At 36.6% G+C, this 12,695-nt stretch overlaps 2 pseudogenes; one reads left to right on the top strand and one right to left on the bottom strand.

Moving 5' to 3' along the window:
• The first annotated feature begins 10,336 nt into the window (after positions 1-10,336).
• On the top strand, positions 10,337-11,147 carry LOC128092853 (uncharacterized; annotated as a pseudogene).
• Positions 11,148-11,395: 248 nt separating this feature from the next.
• Positions 11,396-12,307, bottom strand: LOC120421590 (ribonuclease H1-like; annotated as a pseudogene).
• Positions 12,308-12,695: the final 388 nt, after the last annotated feature.

Below are 12,695 nucleotides of genomic sequence, written 5' to 3'. Positions count from 1 at the left end.
CCCCTGATGACGGTAACAAATATTGTTATAAAATTGACTGAAACAAAATATTTTAAAGTAATAATTATAATAAATATAACAAACAAAAGCCCAAAAATAGAAAATAAGCTTCTTTTTTAATTAAATTTTCCAATTTTAAAATATAAAATATTATAATTTTTTTAACTTATAAAAATCCTGGAACTGAACATTTGGTAAACAAATTTTCATAATATACGGTAAAAAATCTAAAAACAAATAATGAAATGAAAAAAAGTCAGAGGAACAACATTTAGAATACTCTTGAGCAATTCTCTACGAAATCGGTCTTTTTTCTTCAATTTTAATTTTTGTATTTTTTAATCCGGCTGAAACTTTTTTGGTGCCTTCGGTATGCCCAAAGAAGCCATTTTGCATCATTAGTTTGTCCATATAATTTTCCATACAAATTCGGCAGCTGTCCATACAAAAATGATGTATGAAAATTCAAAAATCTGTATCTTTTGAAGGAATTTTTTGATCGATTTGGTGTCTTCGGCAAAGTTGTAGGTATGGATACGGACTACACTGGAAAAAATAATACACGGTAAAAAAAAATTTGGTGATTTTTTTATTTAACTTTTTATCACTAAAACTTGATTTACAAAAAAACACAATTTTTAATTTTTTTTATTTTTTGATATGTTTTAGAAGACATAAAATGCCAACTTTTCAGAAATTTCCAGGTTGTGCAAAAAATCACTGACCGAGTTATGAATTTTTTAATCAATACTGATTTTTTCAAAAAATCGAAATTTTGGTCGTAAAAATTTTTCAACTTCATTTTTCGATGTAAAATCAAATTTGCAATCAAAAAGTACTTTACTAAAATTTTGATAAAGTGCACCGTTTTCAAGTTATAGCCATATTTAAGTGACTTTTTTGAAAATAGTCGCAGTTTTTCATTTTTTTAAATTAGTGCACATGTTTGCCCAGTTTTGAAAAAAATATTTTTGAAAAGCTGAGAAAATTCTCTATATTTTGATTATTCGGACTATGTTGATACGACCTTTAGTTGCTGAGATATTGCAATGCAAAGGTTTAAAAACAGGAAAATTGATGTTTTCTAAGTTTCACCCAAACAACCCACCATTTTCTATCGTCAATATCTCAGCAACTAATGGTCCGATTTTCAATGTTAATATATGAAACAATTGTGAAATTTTCCGATCTTTTCGAAAAAAATATTTTTGGAATTTTCAAATCATGACAAACATTTTAAAAGGGCGTAATATTGAATGTTTGGCCTTTGTGAAATGTTAGTCTTGATTTGAAAATTCCAAAAATATTTTTTTCGAAGAGATCGGAAAATTTCACAAATGTTTCATATATTAACATTGAAAATCGGACCATTAGTTGCTGAGATATTGACGATAGAAAATGGTGGGTTGTTTGGGTGAAACTTAGAAAACATCAATTTTCCTGTTTTTAAACCTTTGCATTGCAATATCTCAGCAACTAAAGGTCGTATCAACAAAGTCCAAATAAGCAAAATATAGAGAATTTTCTCAGCTTTTCAAAAATATTTTTTTCAAAACTGGGCAAACATGTGCACTAATTTAAAAAAATGAAAAACTGCGACTATTTTCAAAAAAGTCACTTAAATATGGCTATAACTTGAAAACGGTGCACTTTATCAAAATTTCAGTAAAGTACTTTTTGATTGCAAATTTGATTTTACATCGAAAAATGAAGTTGAAAAATTTTTACGACCAAAATTTCGATTTTTTGAAAAAATCAGTATTGATTAAAAAATTCATAACTCGGTCAGTGATTTTTTGCACAACCTGGAAATTTCTGAAAAGTTGGCATTTTATGCCTTCTAAAACATATCAAAAAATAAAAAAAATTAAAAATTGTGTTTTTTTGTAAATCAAGTTTTAGTGATAAAAAGTTAAATAAAAAAATCACCAAATTTTTTTTACCGTGTATTATTTTTTTCCAGTGTAGTCCGTATCCATACCTACAACTTTGCCGAAGACACCAAATCGATCAAAAAATTCCTTCAAAAGATACAGATTTTTGAATTTTCATACATCATTTTTGTATGGACAGCTGCCGAATTTGTATGGAAAATTATATGGACAAACTAATGATGCAAAATGGCTTCTTTGGGCATACCGAAGGCACCAAAAAAGTTTCAGTCGGATTAAAAAATACAAAAAAAATCGAATGACCGAAATCCTAGAGAACTGCTCTCTTGGAATAATTTAATCAAGGAGCAGTTCTCTATTTTTCAATCCGACTGAAACTTTTTCGGTGCCTTCGGTATGCCCAAAGAAGCCATTTTGCATCATTAGTTTGCCCATATAATTTTCCATACAAATTTGGCAGCTGTCCATACAAAAACGATGCATGAAAATTCAAAAATCTGAATCTTTTGAAGGATATTTTTGATCGATTTGGTGTCTTGGGCAAAGTTGTAGGTATGGATATGAACTACACTGAAAAAAATGATAAACGAAAAAAAAAGAATTGTGATTATTTATTTAACTTTTTGTCACTAAAACATGATTTGCAAAAAAAAAAAACCATTTTTAATTGTTTTTATTTTTTGAAATGTTTTAGAGGATATCAAATGCCAACTTTTCAGAAATTTCCAGGTTGTGCAAAAAATCTTTGAACGAGTTATGAATTTTTTAATCAATACTGATTTAAAAAACTAACTTAATCCACCTATGTGGTTGGAGCCTTCCTCACTTATTGCCAACAATGGCTGATATGATGGAATTGTACAAAAATTTCATGTCTTTTTTAGATCCGGAGTAAAAAAGTACATCAATATCACTTAAGTGTACATATCTCAAGACAGGGTTGCCAGATCTCCAATGTTTTGAACTCGTTGGAAAGGTCTTTTCATAACCCAACCAACAATGGGTGGGATGGTGGATCCCGACATACTTTACATACATTTAAATGAGAACCAGCTTAAAAAAAAGTACATAAATGTCACTAAAGTGGCCATATCTCGAGACAGGGTTGCCAGATCTCCAATGTTTTGAACTTGTTGGAAAAGTCTTTTGATAACATAACCAACGATGGGTCGGATGGTGGACCCGGACATAGTATATTTAATTGAGATCCGACTTCCAAAAAGTACATCAATATCACTTAAGTGGCCATATCTCGAGACAGGGTTGCCAGATTTTCAATGTTTTAGGCTCTTTGGAAAGGTCTTTTGATAACCTAACCAACGATGGATCGGATGATGGACCCGGACATAGTTTACATACATTTAAGTGAGATCCGGATATATATGAAAACACCTTTTTATACATAACTTTTGAACTACTTATCAAAACTTCAATCTGTATAAAACTCGATCTATGGGACCCTAAACCAAGTCGAATGCAACAGGTTCGGGTCAAATCAGTTCAGCCAGTGCCGAGAAACATGAGCTAGTTTGTTGGTCACATACATACATACACACACACATACACACACACATACACACACACATACACACAGACATTTGTTCAGTTTTCGATTCTGAGTCGATATGTATACATGAAGGTGGGTCTACGACGTTTTTATTCAAAGTTCATTTTTAGAGCAGGATTATAGCCTTACCTCAGTGAGGAAGGCAAAAAGAAATGTCGGTCGCAAAAAAAAATCAACTTCATTTTTCAATGTAAAATGAAATTTGCAATTAAAAAGTACTTAAGTGAATTTTTGATAAAGTGCACCGTTTTCAAGTTAAAACCATTTTTAAGTAACCTTTTTGAAAACAGTCGCAGTTTTTCATTATTTTAAATTAGTGCACATGTTTGCCTACTTTTGAAAGAAATATTTTTGAAAAGTTGAAAAAATTCTCTATTTTTGCGATTTTGGACTTTGTTGATAAGACTCTTAGTTGCTGAGATATTGCCATGCAAATGTTTAAAGACATGTAAATTTATGTTTTCCAAGTATCACCCAAGCGATCCACCATTTTCTAACGTCGATATCTCAGCAACTAATGGTCCGATTTACAATGTAAAAATATGAAACATTCGTGAAATTTGCCGATCTTTTGGAAAAAAATTATTTTAAAATCTTTAAACCAAGACTAACATTTTAAAAGGGCGTTATATTAAATATGACCCATGGTTGTATGGAAAAAAATAAAGTTGTCCAAATTTAGTGAGCACAGCACTTTTTCAGTTCATTTTGGGGTCCTAAACAACTCCCCAAAGTTTGGGAACCAAAATAGGACGCCCGATTTGATGACATGCTCAGAATTCCGAAAAAAAACCTATGTCTACGAAAAAATACAAAAAAAACTAATTTTGTGTCTGCAAAACAATCTAACATTTCCCGTTACACATTATTCATTCCACAAATAGCGTAAAAGTTCTCTAACCCATTTCATGTTTAATCAGATTTTTTAGATTTTCTTAGAAAACTCTAAAAATAATTTATGATAGAAGTAACAATTATCAAAGTTTAAAAATAGGTTTTTGAAATTCATTGATGATTTTCAATGTTGTGAAATCTATGAAAATCATCGGAGTAATTTCAATTCATTATTCTATTTTTAATGTGAATTATGAAATTAAATTGAGCCAATCCAATGAAACATAATAAAATTCATCACAAAAAAATAAAAGGAGTGATATGGATCTCTCGAACAACTGCTGCCCAACAATATTACTTGATTTTAAATGCAATAATAAAAATTACAAGATGTATTCTGAATGGTCGATTATACAAGTTTAAACTGAGATTTTTTTTGGTTCATCAATAATTGGTTTTGTTTTTGTTTGAAGGGTAAATTTTGAAAGGGGGAGATAAAATAAAACAAAATTTGCATTTCATATTTATGCATTGTTGAAAAAGCAATAAGAAAATCAAAGAAACAGGGGTTTTAAACAAAATTAAACAAAACTTTATTATGCAATTGGTGAGTTCAGGGTTCCTTCGGTTGCACGTCCACTACCGGTGTCCAGACCTCGGCCCCGTCTGGGACTGCCGGACCGCAACTACTGGAGGAGCCCATTTTCGGGTTCCGGAACCGTTTAAAATGCTCGTTTCACCATCAGCAGCCCAGACTGGATGTCCGTTTGTTCGTAATTAAAATACGTGTTTCAAATAACAATCAATAATGCGGCCACGCAGCATCATCACCATCGACGGCGGCGTCCGAAATCCGTCCAGAGTGCGCACTGTCCAAGGGAGAGGGAGAGGACTCTGGATGACACAGGATGAATTGGGTGTATTTTCCGGGCAGGCCGCAGATGGTCCGTCGTCACCATGGTGCAGCCCGGAGTGGTGGGTTGTTCCGAATGCTATTTTACCCTGGATTCGCATTATGGGCGTTGAGTGCAGTTTTTGAATTTTTCAAATGTTTTCCTGCAAACAACACCGCGAGCGGACGCGTGTGGATGTGTTCATTGAGATGATTGGAATTCGAAATATCGTGGCTTTTGGGGATACGCAAAATATAAAGCTTACTATAATCAAAATTAAAAAAAATCATGTTCAATATACAAAAACTAATTTTTTGCCTACTTCAAAAAATGAACGAAATCAAATTGTGTCATCACTATGAGAATATAAAAATTTCAATAAAAGTTTTGAAGAATTCTGCAGCATCCCTTGAAAATTTCCCACGAAAAAAGGAAAACCAAATCGAACATTGCAATATATTTGATTTTCCAGCGCGACCGAAAAAGGCTGTTCCTCCCCCACCGTTGTGGCGTTTGGCGGTGACAAGTGAAAAGCTAATACAGAAAATGGGCAAGTGCAAAATCGCCTCGATTGCCGGACAAACCGCCTGTTTTCTGGTTTCAATTGGTCAAAAATTGTCCGCTCGTTCACAATTTATAGCGTATTCTGAACACGCATGATAAATTGAATTGTTTCCCGGTAGCAGCTGAGTTCCCTGCACTTGTATGGATTATTGTAATTGTAGTACTTTGGTTAGGGGTGAGTCTTGTAAAAAATGTCATTAAAGATTGTCCATTTTTTTGATTAATGTTTGAGTAAGAATTATTATTTAATAAGATTAAATTTTAAGTAAGAATTATTGGAAAAATAAAAAAAATCAAGTTTAATAAGATATGATTGTCTCTTAAGCAGCATTGAAATATTATTTGATAATTTATAACATCCGCCGACCGGAAAATGTTTGACACCACACAATTCAATCCCACTTTAAACTAAATGTCGCAAAACATTGTCAGAGACTCCCTCGCTCGAATTTGGTCCAAACGTGCATACAATTATCCCTCGGGGTATGTTGCGGCCATGGCCAGATCCCAGACTCGATGATCGGCGGCCCTCGGTCTGGGGAGGGCACATCTGAAAATAGACGTCATTGTACAGTTAAATAAACGATAAACCATTGTTTGGCAATCATTTGATTTTCATTTTCATGAATATGCAACTGATAAATACGACTGTAAATCAATTATACATATGTGAATCCGGTGTATTTATCCGGCCCGGAGTACATGCCAATCCGTCCCAATGTAGTGTATGCAGCCCCACTATTGAATCACCATCAACATCGGAACCCACCCCGCCCAAAACCTCCAACCATCCAGAACCTAGGAAGCCCTGTCATCGTTTGTGCAGGCCCGTGGTTTCGAAATTGTTGACTATATTTCATTTGTGTGCGCAAATTGATTTCATTTTTGTACACCTCGCTTCACCTCCACCTCGTCTGCCTATCAATATATTTTTATTTTTAATGAAATGCGATTTTTTGCATGTAGTTAAACAAGGTCCCCCGAGTGAGCACACAATTGGTGGTTAAATCGTTGCAAAATGTGCTAGTTTTTTTTTGTCTCTGTTTGTTATGGAAATAAAAACATTTAAAACTAAACGTTTTTCTTTGTTGTTGTTTGATGCCATGAAATAATCAGTAAATCACACGGAATCAATCAGTGTGAAATAAACAAATTCTAACATGTTAAACAAAGAGGGGTGTTGAAACTGTTAATTTTAAATACCTATGACTCGCTAAAAAAAAATACTTCCCTCTAGCCATCATTTTTGCCTTAAAAAATTCAATGTTCAAATTCGTTTAAGGGGTACCATACAAAAATCACAATATGTGTAATTTCAGAAAAATCATTAAATATACTAAAAAGATGATTTTCAATCACTCCTGAAAGTTTCATGAAGTTATTTCGTGACTGAACTGAGTAAGAGACGATTTAAGTTCACAGTTTTGCCATGCGCAAAGCGAACTGTCAATCTTTGTGAACGTTTTTTCTATAAACTCTGAGTCCTAGACCGAGTTGATTTACGGGTGTCACGATATCTCGAGATGAGATGGACCAAATTGGCTGAAATTCGGGGTGAAGACTTCCAAGACATATCCCATGCACACAGGACAGGTTCAACGAGTTTTTACCAACATTTTGAGCCAATTTGGTCAAAGCAGTGTTGAGATATCGTGACACCCGTATTTTTTTTTTAAATTTTTAACTCAAAATAGCTACAGTATGTAAAAAAAGTATTTACACCCCTTGGGCACTATGCACATTTTGTGATGAAACATGTAAAAAAATTAAAGTTTGACAGGAACCTAGTACTACGTTTTGTTCAGAAACTCATGCCAAACATTTTGCTACAAAAAGCTCATGAAAAGATGATTTCTATAAAAAGTTATATAACAAATACTATTACGAAAATAAAAAAGGTGCAAAAAAAGTTTGCTTTCGAAAAATTAACATATATAATGTTATTTGTTGACAAATCACCATAAATCCAGTCTCCCAACTCCAAATAGGCTTCCTTGACTGATCAAAAAAATAATTTGGATTAAATATAAAGTTTACTAACTACTTAGTATAAAAGTTTATATAACTCTGGAAATTCTATATAAAACTTATCTAAACTTAATTTTGCGAACTTTTAATTCAACTTAATGTCAATATATTACCAAAGAATTGCTAAATAAACATTTTGGAGTGGGTATAACACCGTGTTGGGGGTATTTGTATCGCTAGAATAGATTTTTTGTTGGAATTTCGTACCAACCCGGAATTACGTCGTCGGAAAATCCGCCGGCATCCGAACCGGTCCACGATTCACAGGTCAAACTATGTGGAATCGGAAAAGGCATAAAATTTCCAATCTTTTGATACCCATACATCTAGGTTTTCTTTAAAACCTACGTTTTTAAATACCTGGGCAAAAAGTAAGTTTGATCCACGAGAACAAAAATCACGAAATTCCATACATTTCTGGCAGGTTGCTCAAACGAAACCATAACAACGTTTTTGCTTAGGTATTTAAAAACGTGGGTTTTATAGAAAACCTGGATGTTTGGGTATCAAAAGATTGGAAATTTTATGCTCTTTCTGATGCCACATAGGTTGACTTGTGAATTGTGGACCGGTTCAGATGCCGGCGGATTTTCCGACGACGTAATTCCCGGTTGGTACGAAATTCCAACGAAAAATCTATTCTATCGATACAAATACCCCCAACACGGTGTTATACCCACTCCAAAATGTTTATTTAGCAATTCTATGGTAATATATTAACATTTATTTGAATTAAAAGTTCGCAAAATTAAGTTCAGATAAGTTTTATATAGAATTTCCAGAGTTATATAAACTTTTATACTAAGCAGTTAGTAAACTTTATATTCAATCCATTTTTTTTTAATCAATCGAGGATGCCTATTTGGAGTTGGGAGACTGGATTTATGGTGATTTTTCATCAAATAACATTATTTATGTTAATTTTTCGAAAGGTGTACAAACTTTTTTTGAACCTTTTTTATTTTCGTAATAGTATTTGTTATATAACTTTTTATAGAAATCATCTTTTCATGAGCTTTTTGTAGCAAAATGTTTGGCAAACAAATAAACAAAACAAACAAAAATATTTTTTTAAAAAAGTTTAAATGTATGTTTATACCAACCTCTGACATTTTTCACGATTATGTTTATGTAACCCCTTAACCGTAATCGATGTCTCTCAAAATTAGCACAAGTCCTTAATTTTGTCTACCCCAAGATTCTCAACTATTCAAATTTCCCCAATTCTACTTTCTCCCCTCAAAATATATGTATATACCAAACTGACACTTACACCCAGGGTTACCAGGTCAAAATTTGCAAAATCTGGCAAAGTATCGATTCAAAATCTGGTAAAATGTGGCAGACGAAAATCTAACAATTCTAAATAGTGAAGGGGAGGGAGGATTTAAGTTATTTTTAATGTTTGTTGAATTCAGATGGTCTAACTGATTTTATAATCTCAAAAATGTTGAAATTACAATTTCGTTATGAAAAACACGTTTTTTTTTTATTTTCAATTAAATTCGTTCATTTTAATCAAAAAATTGTTCAAAATGAGCATAAAGTGAAAAACATCTCACAAAATCTGGCACAGAGAAGGGTGGATCTTTATTCTGGCTGACATTTGAAAAATCTGGCATTCCCAGATTCATACGGCAACCAGGCAACCCTGCTTACACCGCACGCCACAACTGATTTGGAGCATTTGGTATGGTATGTCCACTACGGTGTAAAAAACGGTTTTCCAGCACAGCACTTTTTCAGTTTCTTTTGGGATCCTAAACAACTCCCCAAAGTTTGGGAACGATTTGTTTGATCCTCACTTTATGCAAAGTAATTCAATTTCTATGGGAATTGGTATGGAAAAAAACTTTTTTTTGGATTATGATTTTTATAAAATTCACTTGTTTTTGCTCCGGAAAGTGCTCTACAACTTTACCGAAGAGAGTATGGTGCTAGCTAGCACCTAAAAAAAGATACAGCGAGTTCAAAACTGATCAAAAACGTGATTTTCTAGCAAATATAGCGTAATATAGCGTGGAACGTGAATTTTATAGAAATCAAAATCCAAAAAAATGGGTTTTCCCATACAAATTCCCATAGAAAGTTGAATCGCTTTGCGCAAAGTGAGTACTAAACCAATCGTTCCCAAACATTGGGGAGTTGTTTAGGATCGAAAAAGGAACTGAAAAGTGTTGTGCTCACAAAATTTTGACAACTTTGTTTGTTTTCCATACAACCATATTAGACCCTAATGTCCACGCATCCTTCCTCTCTTGTTGATTCTGTGTAATGTGATCCTTTTACAGAAACAGTCTTTTCAACGCAGTAAGTCCTTCGCAAAGAAAATGTCTGTGAAATATTTTTTCGACTTTATTCGGATGTACTGAAATCATTATTATTGACAAGATAGGTTTAGAGCGTGAACTGGTGGAAAACTCGCTCTTAAGCCGATTCGACCAAGGGCAATTCAGTGAGAAACTCTGGGAGTAACTCGGAGTAACTCTGAGTTTCTCAGCTTCCTCAAGAGTATTTCAATTCCCACCCGATTGACGATACCTTGGTATATGCAACCATGACAATGTTGTTTGTTGATGTTTTTTCTCCAATGTGAAAATTATCGCCTCGATGACCTCGTACGCCGTCTACTCCAACCAGAAAGCGGACCTCAAAACGAAATATCGAGCCGATTTGCTGGAAGCCTTCCTCGGCGCCCTGTACGTGGACAAGGGACTCAACTCTGCGAAACGTTCTGCCTGTTCCCCCGGCTGTAAGACTAATTCATTTACCAGGACTGGAATGACCCGAAGAGCAAGCTGCAGCAGTGCTGTCCCACGTTGCGTACGATGGACGGCGGTGAGCCGGAAATTCCGATCTACAAGGTCATCGAATGCAACGGCCCGACCAACACGCGCGTCTACACGATGGGTGTTTTTATTCCGTGGCAAGCGCCTGGCCTGCTCCAACGGTCACAGCATCCAGCAGGCCGAAGTGAACGCGGCCAAGCAGGCGCTCGAAAACTCCAAGGATCTGTTCCTGCAGTTGGATCACCAAAATCACGTCATTGCGCAGAGTTTGAAGCGGCAAAAGGTGAGGACCGGTGACCGGTCCGCCACGAGCGACGCGATTCTTTGGATTCGGGCACGGACCCGTACCGGAAGCGACGCCGCAAGGTGGTCCCGGATTCGCCCCGACTGCCCAAACAATCCCAGGTCAAGAGCGAAAGTGAAAGTGACGACTCGGAGAGGGAGAGAAGGCGACGGCGCGGCAAAAAGAAGGAAACTCCGCTGGATGAGCAGTACGAAGCCCTGTCGGACGAGGCGGATATGGGACTGGAGGCGATTTCGTAATCGGAAGAGAATTTTGACGGAGGAGCAGCGACTGTGAAGAAGCAACTTTCGACCAGTTTGCGCTCGTGTGCGCCGATGAGGACGAGTCCATTGAAAAGGTGGACAAACCGGTGACTTTCGCCAACTCGGTGCAGATTTTTAAGGTGGAAGGATCTTCTTTCTCGTCGGATCTGGAATCCGGAGAGAATGAGTAGTGTTTCAGAAAAAATAAAGATTGTAGACAGTAACATACTAACTAAGAACTTGTAAAAAAGTGTATTGTAAACTAGAATAAAAAGCCACTTATCAACAAACGTTTCAACGATTCGCTTTCTGTCTGCGGGTTATTGCCGAAATATTGAACGAACGGGCGGGCGCGTCCGCCCGTTCGTTCCCCAAAATGCCACAATGAGCGTCGACGTGGTTCCATTTGACCTCGATGCTTTTGTCAGCCAACTCCCGGTCCAACTCCTCAAGGTCGAACTGGTGCTTGACGGGCTCCCCCGTCGACAGCTTCCACGCGTTCCGCTTGCAGCCGGGCAGCCATTTGGTGATGGAATCGATAAAAAACTTGGAATCTGTGTTCACGGTCAGTTTTTTTATGCCCTGCTGCTTGGCCAATCGAATCACCAGCGCATCCGCCTGAAACTCTCCGTTCGTCCACTGACCGCGTTCAGCGCGTGTCCCTCGACAAAGTAAACCCCCAGCCCGGCACAGGCCGCCGCCGTCCCATTGCCCTCGCAGGAACCGTTCGTGTAACCGTACACGAAACCAGCCTCGTCCTGATGAAAATTATAAATGCCGTACTTTTCCAGATTCATCACCAGCTTCACGCCGCTGTCCAGCTTCTTCCCATTCTCCCTGTCCCCGATCCCGATCCCCGCAGCTCATCCAGCTCTAGCTTCAACCCCTCGATCAATCCACCGGCGGAACCACGAATTGAACATAGGCCCCCGCCGACGACAAGTTACTTCCGCTGTCGGAAGCAGACCCAGAACAGCTTCCGCTGCCGTGTTTCCGAACAAACGCGTCCGCCTGCTGGCGGGTGGGAAATTTTTTAAACTTGGCCCCGTAAATCCGGTCACTTGCCGTTGGCATTTGGGCCTGCAAGATAAAGATTTTGTTTTTCAAAACAAACAAACCTTAGCAACAGAACTTGACATTTTTTCAAACACAAGGTTAATCTATGTAGGTGGGATTGGTGAAAAGCAACCGGAGTAACTCGGAGGAACATTGAGAAACTCTCGTTACTCTGGGCAAAATTGAGGAACTCTTTTGCTCACTGAAATGCCCTTGGATTCGACCTTATAGTTTATATATGTTCAATCTGTTTTAAAACCCTCAAAAATATGGCAGTTTCTTAATGTTCCACATCGGAATCCATCGAGTCATTCACCTGAACTACTCGCAAGTTAATTTTTACGACAAAGTTGACATTAAAGTTCCACCACAACCCAACCACTCACGATAGTCCCACGTGGGTGTCACGTTGCCGATCATCAAAGCTGTTGATGATGTCGTTCTGGGTCAGTGTTATGCTCCAGAAGTACTCACCAGATAGCTGCCATCAGATTTGATGAACCCTGGTTGGTTCGGTGTTCAAGTT

The sequence above is a fragment of the Culex pipiens genome, chromosome 2, assembly GCF_016801865.2.
Source record: "Culex pipiens pallens isolate TS chromosome 2, TS_CPP_V2, whole genome shotgun sequence".
NCBI classification, from domain to species: domain Eukaryota; kingdom Metazoa; phylum Arthropoda; class Insecta; order Diptera; family Culicidae; genus Culex; species Culex pipiens.
Note: the sequence above shows the minus strand (reverse complement) of the source record. Positions and strands in the feature narration are given on the sequence as shown.